Genomic DNA, 17,798 nt, shown 5'->3' with positions numbered 1-17,798 from the left:
ATATAAATTTTTCAGTTTAAAAAAAGCAAGGATTTATTCCATGTTCACATTACATCATTCCATGTGACTCCTTCTGGGGCTATTTTTGTAGACTGTGGTCATATCACTTAGTTCCTAGAATCAGAATGATAAATTTTAACACAGAATATTTATTTAGTTAGCAAACTTCTGTATTTTCTGACTGCAGAGTTCCTCATTTTACTTCTCTCTTGAGCCTGGCTTTTCTGTAAACTGTCTGTTTACTATGTTGGGTGGAGTCTGCTACAGTTTCCAGAATACCTGCATGGGAAAACGTTATTTCTCTTTCTTCTCCCTCCCTGCCTCTTTTGTTGTTTTTTTTGGGGGGGGGTGTTTGGGAGGCAGTGTTGTTTGTTTGTTTGTTTGTTTTTACTTTTGGTGAGCAATCTGGGATGACAATCCTGTGTGCTTTAAACTTGCTTTTTTTAAACATGTTGCATACTTTAATACTGCTTTGTATTGCCAAGAAAAGTGTTATGTATAAACAAAAACCCTGAGACCACCATCTTAGTATATACTCTACACATCTTTATTCCACAAGTTAACACCCCAGATGTTTCTTTAGGATATACCTGCCAAGGATTTTTCAGGTTATTTGCAAAATTTTTGTAAATACAGAACAACTTTTTAACCCCTCAAATTAAACCAGATGGTATTTCTGCTTCACTATAAAAACTTTTCTAAGTATTTTTATGTCATATTGCTATTTTTTTCCTCCAGTTTCTGGGTGTTGGAGAAACAACTGTGTGTTTATTCTGCTTAATTAAACAAAGGTCAAGCAAGGCAAAACATGCACTCTCCAGAATTTTGTGAGGATTTTGTGAAATAACAAAGGCATCACTAAATCTAAGCCATAAGTTTTGTAATATTGGCTGCATTTTGTAAAAGTAGAAACTAATTTCAAAACAACTGTATATACATCTTTTTGTTGGGAATTTGCTGTGTAATTCTATCATACTTCATATACTTACTACATATAGTAAAACATCAAGATCCGTATTTTAATATTTCAGAAATACATGGAAGTTGAACTTTGTTAATTCAGTTCACAGTTGTCTCTAAATGTGGTAGTCAAATTGTGAGAAGTCCCATTACACAAAAGGAAGGCACCCGCTTTGTAAATTAGTTCTAAAACTCTCCAGTTGTACCCTGTCAATAGGGTACATGTTCTGCTTTAACTGTGGTCTGTACTGAGATAATACAAAACTGAAATCTTGATGTGTAAGAATATCTCAATATTGTTCAACTCTAGCATATCTCATGTAGCTCTAAGTGTTTGGCAGTATACTGAAACTGCAGCATAACTGTTGCCAAGAAGTGAAGATTGTTGTTATACAATAAAAATCATTGGGGGAAGTTGGATATTGAAACAACAGGTTGCCAGCCTTTGCTCCTCAATTTTGTTCCCCATCTCCCTCATTAACTTACCATGTGCCCTTGGGCAAATCAATCTCTGTTTTCATTTTGAAGTAACAGCTAAAAGGATAAAATGCTTGCAGATGGTTTAGAGTTTAAAGATGCTATTCTAGGGACTCAACATAATCCACTGACTAATATAAAAAAGAAAAAAAAAAGCTGAAAGGATCTTTCCCTCCAAACCTAAGAAGGAGAAACTGCAGAACAAAGAGCACTATTAGCTGCAACAAGTCATTTGTCAGAAAGTGAATGTTGTTTCTAAATGAGAACTTAAAAGCTCTTAGCTCTGGTATTTTAAATGTAAAATCATAGTAAGGTGGACACAAACCCCAAAAGGCAACTTACAGAAAGCATAAAACTATGAAAGACTTTCAAATGCACAGAAATAGAAAATCGGCCTCCAATTCAGGAAAACTTTCCATTGATTGCTATAACATGGGAGGTCATAGTAGGAGGAAAGCACTTTTTTGTTTGTTTGTTTACAGCACTCTTCCTAATCATCTATCATTGCATTCATTGTGGTTTGTGAAGTGCTGTGAGAACCTAGGATAGGAAATGCCTACAAATATACAGCAGAGTACCTACTTTCTCAATTTACCTAAATCTTATTCTTTTTAGTCCCTAGGAGATGACTATATAGGCTTGTGAGAGGTACTTGTCTTATAAAAATAACTTCTTTTTTCTGTGTCATCCTTTCATTTTCCTAGCTGAAGAGTCCTAATCTAGTTAGTTGCTTACCATGCAGAAGCTGGTTCATACCTCCAAAAGTCCCTGCTGCCCTTTTCTGTTCCTCTTAATTTTATTAAACATATATTCTGTCACAGGAACAGATCTGCATGCTGTATTCAAAATGTGGGTACATCCTTAATTTATACAATGCAGTAAGTACTCTCTTCTGCTTTGTTCTCAGCTCTCATCCCAAATTCCTAACATTGTTTCTTGTCTTAACCATCGCTGAGCACTGAGCTGGCATTTTTAGGGACCTATTCACAGTAAATCCCACATCTCTCTATCTGGTTGACAAGAGCTAAACCAGAACCCCTTACTGTTTACATGTGATGTAGGCTGTCTTCTCCCAGACTGTTGCTTTGCATTCACTTGCATAAGATTTAATCTACTATTTCATAATCTAATATTGTGCTTTTTCAATGTATGGTTTTTTTAGTCTCAAGTATAATGAAAAGTTATGTTTACTAGCAAACTTTCTTGCCTTCCTACTTACTCCTGTTGTTCTTTTTATAAACTTTTGAAGAATTCACATGGGCTTTTTTCAAACCAGACAATACCTATAGTGTAAGGCGTAAATTAATCATAACATATGTGGAATTTATGAACAATAGACAAAAAAAACTAATTTAGCAGCTTCAGCTCTGATTGTATATAATAATATTGCTGCTTATGTCAGTGTGATAAACAGATGAGTAAGAAGGTACAGCCTTTGAGATAATACTTTGCATATGCAAAAAGATACTCTTTCTGGGATCACTGGGTTTCCAACTACTCAGGCTGCAGTTTCACAAACCAAGTAACTGGATCTGTAGGCTGTTGCCAAATGGGGAGATTCCAGTCTCTGCACACCTCATCCACTAGTTGGGCCTTCCTGCTCCTTCCCTTGCATTGATCGAGAAGGGCTGGGATTGTGAGATTAGTCATGAAAACATAAAAATCTGACTCACCAAGCAGTGTCATGACTGCTAGATCCAGCATGAGAGAAGGGGCAGAAATGTGCAACTTGGGCTGAAAGGGGAAAAAGGGACTGTCCCTTTGGCAGCAGTATATAATTAGACTGTTACAAGTACTGTGAAATTGCACCTAAGCCCTAAAGCATAGCAGTGCTCCTACTTTTCCTTTACAGAGGAGAAACCTGAGGTACAGAGAACTTAACCAAATCCACAGTCTTTCTCCATGTGACAGTCAGGAATGTAGCCCAAATGCTCTGATGCAGTGTGAAGCTTTAACCCTAGACAAAAACCAGGAACTGCTTGTCCACATTACCAGACCTGTGACTTGCTTTGAGCACATCATCTGTGCTTATTATGCAGGTTAGTACTCATACTGCTTTGCTTATGCTGGAAGTAAAAGCTTGTGTCAGGAAATTAAGCCAAAAAATGAAAAGTTCTCTGATGAAATATAAAGACTGACTTAGTTAAATCTGTCTGATAGTATCTAATTCTAATAAGAATAACTTGCAAAACTTTTTTAGCCTAATTCTATAACTTCTATGAATCAAAAAGCACCCTGCAACCGCTTAATTATAAATAGATAAACGCAGTTGGCATTCTCAGTGGGAAAGCATACTGGGTGGCATACATCTAATGCAGTGCAGGTGGTGCAACAACTTTGGAAGTGATGGCAGTAGTGAGGGTGGGGGAAGAGAGAAATGTATGAAGGCAGATAGTGATTAAGGCTGCCTGATAACAGTAGCCTTTTTACTGTTTGTTTACTGTTGTAATATCAATGGGCAATCAGAATAACAAGTTCAGGTTAAGCTTAAAAATAAGGCAGTTTAGACTGTTTGTAGATAGATGCTAATGTAGCTGAAACCAACTGTATAGCATATCAACAGCTGCTTCAGTATGACATACTGACATTAATAATGACATTCATTTATTCTAAAATGCTAACGGAGACCAAGGGTGTTATGCCTTGTAGTAAACAGTTGTGGTAAGAATAGCATTTATATGGCTTATTGCTCTGAAAGTTCTCTACTGCATTAAGTTATCGTGAAAGAATAATTCTATATTCTCTCCTTCTATGATAAAGGTTTTCTTGAAACTGCTATTCTTTCTCTTCCTTGAAAGAGGAATGCAGTATTCAATGTGAAAACTACCTATCTTCATAAGAAAATAATTGTTATTTTTAATAACCTAATACAGTACTAGCTAGTTCCAAGTAGCGCTTTCTTACCACAAATTCGAACTGCAAAGTAAAGGTAATTAGAACATAGTGGCTTTTTGCCAAATTCCAAGGTAGGCTTCCTTGGCAAGCATCCTCTCAAATGTTTCATATAAGTTGTTCTACAGCAGCTCCACTTTCCTCTAGGAAAAGCTATTTTATAGACAGGGAGTCTTAGCGATCCTTACTTCTTGACTATTTTATTATTTATTGTTCCATATCACTATGCAGCAGTAGCATATTTTGTTGTAAATTCTTTCCATTACTCACAAAGCCACAAAAACATCTTGAAGCTTTCCTCAGAGAATTCTTAACTTCCTACAAAAACAAGCAACAAAAAGCTACCAGGAAAAGTAACCAGAAGATTTTTAATCACTTGAGTCTATTTCCTATCCCAAAGAGAAACTAGGATTTTCCACATGATGAAGTTAAATACTCAAGTGAATTACATGGCCTGTATTAAACTAAATAAATCTATGATTTATTATTTTATATGAACTATATTATGTCAAATATGAGAATGGACCCTATTTCTTACCCATACTCAAAGACTTCCTGGGATTGCTACAGAAATGGAAATTCTTCTTGAATAGGCCTGTTCTATCTTTTGGTCACTTAGATGTGAGATTTCATTGTGTTTTTCAAATGTATGAACTAACTGCCATCACCCCTTTTGATAAATGGAAGCTTCTTAAATGCCATGTTTTAAATAAAGAATACTGGCTAACAAATGTGTACAATATCTGAAAGTCTTTAACTTGGAGTTTACTGTGGTAACACTTACTACCCTCCTCAAGATACCAGAGGAACTGGGATATTTTGTAATACCAGATTTCACCACTTTGAATATTACAAGGACAAATTGTTACCCTTATGGTAGTGCATGATGCTAAAGCTTTGCATCGATAATGTTTAAATACTCTAGACTGCTCTAAGGTGTGTTCAAATGAAAACATAATTGCACTAAGGCTTGGCACATATTGTTACATATTTGTGCATTTAAAAGTAATGGCCCACCTTGGAGACAATCCGGAAGCAAAGTGGAATGCCAGGTGCATCTGGAAGAGATGATTTTTCTTTCTTATAGTCAATTTACTAATAGGGTTTTTACTAAATTTAGTAAATCCTGTCCTCTGATACTGACAGGTAATTATTATTTTTTTAATCCTTATGTGTGCTAAGGTTGTGTTTGGTTTGGTTTGGTTTTGGTTTTTTGTTGTGCGATTTGGGGTTTTTTTTATCCCCATCTCAAAATTCTATGCTAAATCTTGCCTTCCTGCATCTCTCTGAGCTATATGAAGATGGGTAGGAAAGCACAATTGTAGAAGTTAAAGGGTGAAGTGTAGTGATTATACATAAAGTTATAGAAGTAAACAATCTCAGTAATATGCTTTACTATGATAGCACTAAAAATCTGAGGGTAGACCTTTGGTTTCAAAGGAAATATCCTGAACTCTCCTAGATATAAACAAAGCAGGTGTGAAATATTAATTTCTAATATATTTAATTTATAATAATATATATAAGGTATCCCATATTTCAAATATTCTGGAAAGCAATATTTGTTTTGAACAAAACTGTGTCTATAATCAGCAATACATATTTAAGAATAAGCGTAGTTGACTGTATGTTATCAAATGCTAAATGAAGCTGGGGGGGGGGGGGGGGGGAAGAGGCAAATCATTTTGCTTGCCTTCTTGTCAGCTAAGAGCATGACCCTACTTGAAAACTTGATATATCAAAATCCATTACTTGGGAAAATAACTTTATTGCTTTGTACTGAATGTTGCACCCAAATATTTAGTTAAAATAGCTAATTTTGAAGTCTGTGATCCTGAAAGCTACAAAAAGTCAGATAATTTACCCAGAGAGTGCTGGGTCAAAGCATCTGAAGACTGCATGCACCAACATAAGATATCCTTGGTCATACTGTTTCTTATTCACCACATGGCCCTCACAAGAAGAGGAAAAAATCCACCTTAGTTTATTTTCAAAAGACAGTCTTAAAAGAGGTGTATCTGTCAAGTATGTCCTGGGGAGATGTCTCAGCAATTGATCCCCCTCAGATAGCAATAATGTTTTTGAGTTTCACCCTATTTGCCCCAGGAAAGATTTAACTTTACTTCAATTACAGAACCATCATAAAGCATCACTGACCCTATTACACTACAAGTAATACTCTGTAATAGCATGGCTTATATAAAAGAATTAAAATGGTGGTATGTTGAAGTTGTCAAACCCAAGTAGGAATTATAAGGAAATATACTGGCAACAAGAACTTGTTATTCTTTTCCCTCCATTCAACTTTATATGTGTTAGGGAAAAAAATACCCTTTTTCTCATTTCCAGTCTGAAAGTTAGTGTGTGAACATAGAATCAGGTTACTCTAACTCACAAAGATGCCAGCAATGCTTACTTTATGAAAAACAGGGATTTAGTCCCCCAAAAAGATTCTGCTTTTTTTTTTTTTTATTCAGCCTTACTATCAAATAAAACTGATGTCTCAGCAATAATGTTTTAGCAGTTACTTAAATTCTTATGTCACTGTTCCGTTTAGGTGAAATGCAGAAGAAAGGCTTACATAATTTGTTGCTGATAGAAAGCTTCTGTCTCCAACAGAAATAAATGTGAAGTTAAGGAATGTCTGAATAAATCAATCTAAACACATCTGGGTATTAGATATACATCTTAAAAGTATTAAAAATACTCAGGTACAACCAGACATGTTGATACTCATTTCTCTGCAATTGCTGAAAGATTTAACAAATCTACTAACGCAGCATACTAGCGTTTTGCAGTGAGGCATAGCAATAGACTTGTATGTTTGCATTCCTTTGACCTGATGTCTTTGCTAATTACTGTTCAAGTAATTTAGTTGTTTTGCTCATAGCATTGTTTTGGGTTTTTATTATCTTGCAAAAAGAAATTAAAAAAAAGTTCTTACGAAAATAAGACCAAAATGAACATCATCTTGTATTAGAAGCTTTAAACATAATTAAATTGACTTTTCCACTGGAGGAAAAGCATATCCTGATGCATATAATCAATCCGATTACCACTGTCCATTTCTAATAGAAATGAATTTGTAACAACAGCAAAAAAGCCTTAACAAATGACATGAAACATCTGACAAAAACATTCCCCACCTTTATAATCAGAGACTAAATTAGCTATATACATATGCAATTTTTTAAAAAATACCATACCTCCACTGGTGTATCATCTTACAGAGCTTCACATGGTGAAATCTGCTGATGCATTCTGCTGCTGACAAGAATAATGCTGATACCTGTAACAGAGATGTGGTCTATTAGCATATACTGAAATTTTCACCAAAGGACCGTAGTTTAGCACTGAAATACTATGTACCAGCATGCTTTAGAAAGATTATGTTATGAACTTATACTTGTACAGCTACCAAGCTTAATCAGCTTAATAATAAAAATCTTTCACTGTTGTCATATTAGTATACTGTTTCTGAAGTTATGTGCTTACAACATAATTTTAAATTTTCATACCCTTCTAAGCACAATTTGATATATACGACATCGAGGTACAAAGTATCAAAAGCCAGCTAAAACATGGGTATATTGCCAAAGGTAATATGTGCCTTTGATCACCTATCTTTGTTTATCTGAATGTTTGAGGTGAACTTGAAAGACAGTGGATAAATAGGCTTGTGCTGAAAGCCAAATACCTTTTTTTCTTCTTAATTTGCATAGCTTTTTACAACAGAATCCAGTAAATGAGAGTTCCGTTTCTCTTAGTACCTGAATGTATGCACATGGCTAAAATGGACTTTTAATTTGTCTTCTTACTAGATACATTGAACCTTTGAATGGTGCCAGGTATTTATAACCTTATACCTATATTCTAATTAGTCTGGCTTTATCCAGAGTGCTGGAGAGCAGCTTGGATAGATACACTGGCTAGACTGCTTTTGATTCCCTTGTCTCCTAGAATCTACCTTTGATAAAAGCTGAGTGTGCTGTCAAAAAGAGCATATGTTGAGTGTTTCTGTATGCAGTACAAACATACAACAAGAATAGGTTCCTCATCAAAACTATAAAAGAAGTAGTTTGGCTTTTTAATGAAGAATCACAACAAATAGGATTTATGAAAAGATAAAGGGAAGCTTATAATTTTTTTCTTGCCTATCATCCCTCCATATGTTTTGAACATATATATACACACACACACTCAGACACATGTGCCCGTACACACATCTTATTTTGCCCTATCGCTACTGATTCAATATTTGTGATTCTTCATAGAAAACTGAAATTCTGCTGTCATCCTAATGTACGTTATTACAACGAATAACTTGTAGAGAAACTAAGTATTGAATGCAGTTCAGTTACCACATACTAGAAATTGTCCATGCACAGAAAAAATAACGCATAGCTTGAGGTCATGCCAAATCAGATGATCAGTCTCTTTATGTATCTCTGTATCAGGTGAAATAAAAAAACCTGCTGCAGCTGAACAATTATATATTCAGGGAGGTTCTAAAAATGTTTGTCAGGAAAGAGCTACTTATGCTTTGTTATTTTTAAACTGTAGTACCTAGCTCTAAATAGATTTTATTGTGGTTAGACTTTTTCAGAAAGTCAAAATAAACCCAATAAACCAGTTTGGTTAGGTTTCAAAAATAGAATACGTGTATAAATCAAAGTGCTGTATTTATTGTCTATGAAGTAGGAATGACTGTTCAAATAGCCACAAATTAAAGCCTAGGGTTTCCCCCCCTCCCCTGCTGGAGCTCCAATAATGCTTATTCAGACTGAGTATTTATTCACTGTGCAGGTGGCACCCATCAGTTCAGCATCTCCACCTTAAATTTATAAAACATTATTCTAAAATCATTTTCATGCTTTGATATTCTCAGTATACAGTGGTATACCAATTGACTTAGTACGTTTGTCTTTTGCTTCCTTTGAAGCTTCCCAAGTTCTGTCTGTGACGAAAGGAATGTTACCCAGATTCTCAATCCTTCTATTGGGAATCTAACTGCTATCCCTCCAATACATTTCCAACTACAGGGAAAAAACCACAGCTATGGTTACCTAATAAAATATAACAACACCTGCCAGACACAATTTAACAGTGATCACTTTGAAACCACATGGCTTTAGTGATATTTTTATTTATTTTATTTTTTTCCGTCAGCTTATACTGCATTTGCAAACAAATGGGTAGCCAAGGTCTGTAACAGCAAATAAGTCAATGGACATGGGCTGAGTCATGCAGCAGGGACAATTGTCTGTAAGCTCAGGTTTCCAAGTTATGACCAGTTTTCTTATGTGTCACAACTTCTTTTCACACTAGAAGAAAATTAAATCTTGGTAATAAGTACTGCAAATGAGTCGCTAAAATTCAGGAAAGCAACTTAACTCACCCTGTCTGGAGAAGAGTCTGAGAGAACTGGATGGGGTAGTGCAGTGCCTCTGAATTTTCCTAGAAGCAAATTGCACTGCACTGAAATTGGAGAACCAGAAATTCTCTGCTACACTCCACATAACAAGCCCAGAGACACTGGATATCTATAATACCATAAATTACAGTAGGAGCATATGGAGGACTGAAAACTGGTAGAGAGTTTGTTGAGAACTTTAAGAGTGTTTTGTAAAAGATTATCAATGAAGAAAGGCTAATACAACTTTTTTTCAGTAAGGGATTATTATGTACTGTTTATAGAGCTGCTCTCTCAGAATAATTTATATATTACTGCAAGGCTTAACAAAAATCTGTTTCAATTTTACTCTGAACTGTTCCCACACAAACTTGTATTGAAAATCTATTGCAATTGATGTTTGCATCAAATATTTTTATTGTTAAGTTTACATAAGGACAACCCAAGAACCATGTAAGTACGAATACCTAATAGATGGATTATAGTATTAGAGATGGAATTGATTCTGGAAGAATATACAAATCTGCAGAGGATAATAGTCCTTGACATTACAATGAATTGTATATGTTTTTTAGATAAACATGTTTCTTAAATCAAAGTGTTAAAGCAGTAAAAAAGAAGAAAGAAAGGAAAAAATAAAGATACTAACTTAAATTTATATACAGAATGAAGTGGTCAACACATAAGGCAGAACTTGTTTGCAGTACTGTGGAGGCAACTATGGCACAACATATTTACCTCAGGCAGTGTGTCTCACAAGGTGTGCGCGTGTGTAAAACTTAACAAAAGAAACTTTGCATGACAGCTCTTGGTAACTGTCTTAAAGCACTTAAATTGGCTTGACTCTGGAAGTAAATAAACTAAAGTGAATTTAAAAATATATGCTGTTCTTATTTCACACTTCAGTATCTATGAGGTTTGTATCAGACAGTCCATTCTGTATCATGAAGTACATGACTTGACTTTACACTGAGATGAAGATTTACCGAAGGAGATCCTTGGGGGTTAGAACCTGCAGATACACAAGCCTACACAACCCTGTCTCATAGCCTGACTGACTTCCCCTGAGTTTTCTGAGTGTAGTAATTACTTAAATGGATCTGCTTCCAGAATCCAGCCTTTCCACGGAAGCAATGGAAGTCACTACATGCTTAATCTATGACTGATGATAAAGACCAAAGCTTTTGGAAGGAGGTGTCTTTTGTGTTGTGCCTATGGGAAGTCAGTGTTATTTTCATACGGAAGAGAAAGACCCCCAAGATTTAGCTTCATTATTTGGCTGAAGAGATGCTGAACAGAGTGGAGATAGACATGCAGCGTAGCCAGCCCAGTAGCAACCACATTTAGTTGTATATGGATAACATAAAAAGTTAAGAGTTTGTCCAGGATAAAATAAAAAAAAAAATTAATGTGAACAGACTGTGCTACCATTTCCATTCCAGCAAAACAAGTTCACTGTTTTGTTAACAGCTTCGTATATAAGATGTCCTGTTGTTCTGAAGTAACGTATGCAATTTAAATTCTACAATGCATGAAAAAAACCAAACAAACTATAAATTACATTCCCCCCCCCCTCTTCTTTGATCAAGTCAGTGACATGGGGAAATAATAAAGTCTATCAGCTGAACTATAAAATAAAAATAGTTTATGCATCATCATACAAATAACATATTCCTTATCTGGAGTACTTAGCTTTTAGGTTGCTATTGCTTGACTTGTTCAAGGCCACCTTCTTCATGGCCTCTGTACATTGGACTTCTTTTGTTTCTAACTTAAATTTTTCCTAAGCAGTGTTCTCTTACTCAAAAAAAAAAAAAAATTTTTTTTACAGAGTAATAAGAGAATAATTTATAGCATATATCCAAATAACATGCATAAGTACAATGCTCTGAATGTGGCTCAGATTGAATAACCCTGGATAAAATGGCAAAATTTGTTTACAGCAGTCCTTGGCTTGAGAAGTAAGGGAGTAAGATTTGATACCCAAAATTCCATAATAAAATGTGTATATACATTTCTTCTTTTTCCCAGCCATCATTACACTGCTAATTCTTGCTACTCATTCTTCTGAGGCTTATAGGTATTTTATGTACTAAAGATACAGTTGAGGTTATATGATACCACTTAAAACTTTTTATATTTTTTGAGACTCCCCAAGTAATCACACTTAAGTAGACTGGGAATACATGAATATTGCACATAGCAAACTGAACCACAACAAATAAGTAATAGGTTTAACTTTTACACACTTCTTTTCAGCAGTCAATAGTAAAACTCTTCTTAAAGACGGCCACTTAGAATCATCTATCCCATTTTTAACTATGAGGAAACTGAAGTCTGTGAAGCTGAGATGGCTTTGCCTGTGCAACACACTCACTGGATAAAAGGGAGTTCCCAAGTCTACAAAGACTAGACAGATTTGCCTAATATCTCAAGATAACAGTTATTGTCACTAACTCAGCCTGCTCTAAACTCTAGTGGCACTGGTTCTCATTCTCTTTCTAATCACTCCTCAGGCTGCTTTTTATAGAGGTAGAAAACACTTCAGATGGTGAAAATGTAAGATTTGATTATATGGCTGCACAAATGAATGTCTAATACCTGGACATTCACATGTTAAACATATTGTAAACCCAACCACTAAACACAAACATAAAATAGATCAACATCAGGAAGAATGCTAATAATTTTCAGTTTATTTTGGAAAGTTTGTTCAATTTTTGTTTCCCTTTTACTTTAGCGCTGTAATGTTTGAGTTTCTTTGCTTGGTTTCCTTGTTTGCTTTTCTTTTTCTTGTAATTATTGTATTTCTTTGCATGTGCCACATTGTTTAACTATCTGAAATTTGGCTTGCTTTCCTCCATGTGTTCATTTGTTCCATGACTACAATCCTTGATCCTTCTACTCTTTCAAAAGAATTTTAAAACTTTATGAAAGGTCTTCTATCAAAACCACCTCTTCTTGAGGTGGTTATCCCTATTTTCTTTCCCTTTTTCTTTTTAAGCTTCTCATGGCATGTTCTTACTTATATATTAAATGTTTCAAGCTCCTTTTGCATATTTTGCAAAAATCTGTACTACTGTCTACCATATTACATGGATATGCTTAGTTTTAAGCCATGTGAGTATTTATTGTACACACTGCTTTGAGTTTATTTGTTTCTCCTGGGCCAACTCTTGCAGTCAGATAAAGAGAGATGACTCCTGTTAAAGTCATGTAAACTGTGTATGCGCATCAGAGGACTCCTTCAGTTTAAATGTGACATTTAAGAGGAAAGCTACTCTTTAAGAATTTGAAAAGAATGAGTCACATTTAAAAATTTTGTCTTTGCTAGACACCATCTTGGTCTGGATTTGTTTTTCTGGGTTTTTTTTTGGTAGGTCTGAGCCATGGCAATGGGGAAGAGAAAAAGAAGAGAATAAGCGCTTTTCCCAATAGAAAAGTTGAAATCTCCACGTGGTTTGTCTTACAAAAGACTGCTACAAAAGTTTAGTTACATCTTTCTTTTAGCAGTATCCTCTAAATTGAAGGCATTATTACACTGGAATAAGTGGATAAATTCTAGAACATACGAGAATAAAGTACTGAATCACAGTATTCTAGAGACATGGAAATATCTGTTTCGGCCTTCTAGAGCTCCTGGTTGCCATGCCCATTTCAATCTCCTATTACTTGGCAACAATACCTCTTCCTGGAGAGCACCAGTAGCTAAAAACTTTGTATGTTTTTTTTTCTTATTTGGTACTTAGGAGAGGCAAGCTCAGCAGTGCTGCTTTTTTTTTCTTGCCCTCGCTATGCCTCGATGAGCTTAATGTTTCTTTAGCTGAACTCAAGCCTTGGTTTATATCAGAATGAACTTTCTTCTGTATAGAAATCCCAAATAAGGCTGAGAGAATTTTGCTGGAGGCTCTTTTTAGAGAAGTGCTCATTTAATTAACAATTAACATAACTTATGTGACTATAAACACAAACGTGTATGCTCTTTAAAAACAGTTCTAGGAGAAATGTTTTATTTTGCAATGGCTATCCTTAGAAGTTTTGTTTTGGGATGATAAATTAACTGTTTACCATTTAACGGGCAGTGCTGTACATTCTCAAAGCCTGACCTAAAATAGGTTCGTTTGTGGTGCACTGGCAACAACTTAACAGCCAGCAGACTCCTTCAGTATCTTTACTCTTACATGGAGGCTGTGCCGAGTTACATACAGGGGATTGCTGTCTGGCAGCTGTTCCCTGTCTCCTCCAGGAAAAGAGGTTGCACGCTATTTTTTTTTTTTTTTAATGTCTCCCCAGCTACCTTTCCCAGCAGTTCACACCCCACCCCTCTCAGCCCGTACCGCCCCTTGGGAATTTCTGCCTGTTCCCTTCAGAAACAGGGTTTGCTTTTGAACAGGTAAGACTTACGGGCTCTGCGCTGGCAGCGCGGCTGAGGCAGGTGTCGGCCCGGGGAGGGGGCGGCCCTGCCCGCGGGGCCCCGCCGGTGCGCACACACGCACCCGTGAGCTAACCGACTGCCGAAGGGCCCCGTTTAATTAACTGTCGAGCAAGCAAGAGAGTTGGGCTGGGCTGGGCTGGGCTGGGCTGGGCTGAGCTGAGCTGAGCTGAGCGGGGGGCGCGGGGCTGCACGGAGGCGGCTGTAACGCCGGGCTGGCGGCAGCGCTGCAGGCACCTCTGGAGGACTGAGGGGAAGGCGGCTCGGTCGCCCCGGCAGGGCCCGCTCCGGCTCCCCCGGCGCAGCGGAAGGGCTCATCGCCCACCCCCAGACCGGTTGACCCAAGAAGGGGTGGAGGAGCAGAGGCAGCCGCGGCGGCGGCAGGACCTCGCCTCACCTCCCCCGGCTACCGCCTACAGCCGCTGCCGCCGCCGCTCCAAAATGGCGGCCTGCACAGGGGGCGGGGACGCGGGGCGGAGCGGGTTCTATCGACAGCTCGGCGCTCCGCGGTCAGGCCGAGAGGCGGGGAGGAGGAGGACGGGAAAAGAAGGCGAGAGGGAAGGAGCCGAGTACCGAGAGGTCGATCGGCGGAGGATAAATGTCTCGCTGAGTGTGAGGCCGCCATTTTAGATGCGGAACGAAACGAACGGCACCGAGCGGGACGAGAGCCTGCAGGGAGCCGCCGGGAGGGAGTGACATAGGTAGGAGCGGCGTCGGGATGGTGAGCGGCAGAGGACGCGGCAGGGAGCGAGGGACAGAAGGGCTCCCCCTTCTCCCCTTTCTCCCCGGCTCGCTCTTCCTCGGTGCTGGCGCCTGGAGCGGCGCCGGCTGGCTCCCAGCGGCGGCTCAGCCCCGGGCGCGCTGACCCGGCCGCCGCCTCGGCCGTGAGGGGAAACCAGGGCGAGGCAAGGGCGGCCGCTCGGCCCCTGACAGGGACGGGGGAGGAAGGAGGAGGAATCGGCCCCATCCGTACCTGCGGGGTCGCGGCTCATCGCGGAGCCCTCGGCGCTCCCCCTCCGCCGCCGGGGCCGGCGTCCCTGTCCGCCGCGGGGCCCGGGCGGGGGCTCCCGCCTCGGGAGGGGAGCTGCGCGGCGGCCCAGACCCGGGAGCTGGGGAAGGTGCCAAAAAGCCCGGGGCGGGTGGTCTGAGGCCCGTAGCGGCTGCGGCGGGTCAGATGGGAGAGGAAGGTGCGCCGCGGCCGCCGCCTGTCAGTGCCAGCGCGGAGCCCCGGGGACGGAGCCGCCGCCGCCCGCCCCGGGGGGCTGGCGTGGGGGGGGGGGGGAATGCGCGGCCGAGGCGGTTGTGCCCGGGGGCTGGGGCTCCGCTTCTCCCGGCCCGGCCCGGTGCTGCGGCGGCCAGCGGGCGGGATGAGCAACGGGCGCCCGGCAGCACCTGGAACCGTGCCCCGGTGGCGGGGAGGGAGGGGCGGGATGCCCAGCGGTGGCTCCGCTTGCCCGGTCTCCTCGGGTCTGCGCTTCGCTGCTGGCAGCTTTGTCCCTCCTGTGCTTCCAGCGGGGACTCCCTAACCTTTCTGTTACTTTGATCTACTGTGTAATGAACCGAGAACGGAAGATGCGTTTAAGCTGTATTAGCATAACTGAATGCATTCTGCTTAGGCATTCCTCAGTTTGAACTGCTTGCTTGACTTTTTTTTTTTTCTTCTTTTTTCCCCCGACTTAGATTCAGTTTAAAAAAAAGACACTTGAAAAGTGGAGTAAGATTCTTTAGTTTCCTCATTTTTTTCTGAACTGGTACAACTTTGCTATGTAGAAATGGTGTTACTCCAGAGCCAGGGCTTGAGGATCGCACTGTTTCTGGACTCTATCTACAATCTAAATGTACATGCAAATAACCTGCCCGTGCTAACGGCAGCAGCACGTCCCTTGTCCATTGTTCATCTGGCCTACGTCAGGCTAAGTAACTTGTGTAGAATTTTTTTTTTTTTTTCCTTCTTAGCCTTTAAGTGACATCCATAAACGCAGGGACCTTACCTGGGACAATGAGATCTCAAAACCAGTTGTAGTGGAATTGCTACAGCACAGTGTGCATTCCAGATGCAATTGTAGGTTGTCGTAGGTATGTATGCAAAACCAGAAGGGTCTGTAATGGAGTAAAACTAAGACTCTTCCAAAACCAAAGCTAACTTAAAATATCTGAAAATAGTTTTGTACAAAGCACTTATTACTTTAAAATGTCTTTTATTTTAATGCTTCTGAAGAACTTGGCTCCAAATGTTGCCTAAAAGATCACTGCATTGTGTAAAACTAAGATTTAATTTGAATGGACATGCTTATCCTTTAGGATGTGTCTGCAGTGTTGGTGCAGAAGAAAAGATTGAATTGGTGAATGTGAGAGTTAATTTCAGGCAGTTCAGTGAAATCTGTTCAGTGGACACACATTCAGAATGGAAGTGGCTTTAATTTAGTTTGTCTTAAAGAAAAATTTCTGTAGGTGAACCCTAAGGCTACAATTAATCATAAAAAAAGTATGGATCTGTATGAATGTTCATTAAATGGATGACTAATTAATAGGGTAAGCAATTTACTCTTAGATTATTAAATCAGAAGTGAACTAGCTTACTTGGGTTGGAGCAGTGGTGCTTTCAGAAATCTGGAATGTGTTTTTCGTACGGTTTGTTGCCATACTTAATATCTTCAGGACTGGACAACTTATTGTGCAACACTGCTGACTAACCTGCTTTGAAAGAAAATCTGGAAGTAGCAGATCTATTTTTTTCCAAAGTAGTTGTAAAACTTTATTTTGTTTCAGTTGAATGCCTTTGGTGTTTACCTATAATTTTCCATTTTTTATTCTTTAACAATAACAAAGTTTATTCAAATTACATATGAAGTTACTGCTGTCTCAGGGCCTGAACTTACTACAACTTATTAAAATAACTCATATTTTATAAACCACAAACATGACCCACGGAAATCATTGGTCAGCACTTCTTGGTATGCTAAATCAGCACTAGTTTCTTCTGGGACATGTACTCCCCTCCTCCCTCTAGTTTATATATTTGGCTCCTTTGCTCTTGGGAAACCAGGAGTTGAGGAAAAAACAAGTTTTCCTTGTTTTCTGTCTTTGAAGACAAGTTAAATTGAGATGATGAGAGCTGTTGGTTCTAAAACTACTGTAGGAGATGGGAACCAAAAGCTGGTTCGAGTTACTATGTATAAATAAGTCTTCAATCAGTTAGTTTCAAATGCAGGAGTCATGCTGATAAATTCACTTTTGTGTTATGGATACAGAATGTTTAAATTATTTTTTTATTTCTAATAAAGTTACGAGAGCAAATAAACTAACGAAGTCTAGTTCAATACAGGCTTGTATTTGGGTCTCTGATCATCTCTGCTGCAAACATACTGTCTTTCTCTTCCATGACACCCTCAGTCAGTCCCTTTGCCACACCTTTTTAATACCTTTAGCAACCCTTGCTTTCCCGTCTTAGCTATTGCCTTACTTAAACACCTTCCAGGTTTTTTTTTTTTTCCCTCCTCCTCTCCCTCTATTATGTTGCTTGTCTACCTTCTTGGTCTGCCAGCTAGGCAAGAGGTTTTTTCTTGGTTTGGTTTTGTCACGTGGTGATGTGCTGCTGCAGCTAGCATGCCAAAGGTTTGTGCT

The 17,798-nt window shown here is 39.0% G+C and overlaps 1 protein-coding gene and 1 long non-coding RNA gene across 10 annotated transcripts in view; one reads left to right on the top strand and one right to left on the bottom strand.

Moving 5' to 3' along the window:
• Positions 1-16,000, bottom strand: part of LOC142042790 (uncharacterized) — a 67,330-nt gene extending 51,330 nt beyond the window's left edge. For 3 of the 5 annotated variants that reach the window (XR_012653851.1, XR_012653854.1, XR_012653852.1), the window contains exons 1-2: positions 15,148-16,000; positions 7,536-7,618 (exon numbers count right to left, since the gene is read on the bottom strand). This is a non-coding gene — a long non-coding RNA (uncharacterized LOC142042790). Of the gene's footprint in view, positions 1-7,535; positions 7,619-9,727; positions 10,099-14,146; positions 14,585-15,147 lie in introns of those variants that run through there. The other 2 variants (XR_012653853.1, XR_012653855.1) reach the window with 2 other exon arrangements.
• RAF1 (Raf-1 proto-oncogene, serine/threonine kinase) overlaps positions 1-17,798 on the top strand; it is an 80,106-nt gene that overhangs the window by 19,459 nt on the left and 42,849 nt on the right. For 4 of the 5 annotated variants that reach the window (XM_075053090.1, XM_075053089.1, XM_075053088.1 and 1 more), the window contains exon 1: positions 14,721-14,875. The exons of the other annotated variant lie outside the window; for it this stretch is intronic. The gene's annotated coding sequence lies outside the window, so the exon portion shown is untranslated. Of the gene's footprint in view, positions 1-14,720; positions 14,876-17,798 lie in introns of those variants that run through there. 5 annotated transcript variants of the gene reach the window in all.

Source organism: Buteo buteo, chromosome 21, assembly GCF_964188355.1.
Source record: "Buteo buteo chromosome 21, bButBut1.hap1.1, whole genome shotgun sequence".
Lineage (NCBI taxonomy): Eukaryota > Metazoa > Chordata > Aves > Accipitriformes > Accipitridae > Buteo > Buteo buteo.
This window is presented reverse-complemented; position numbering and strand designations above follow the sequence as displayed.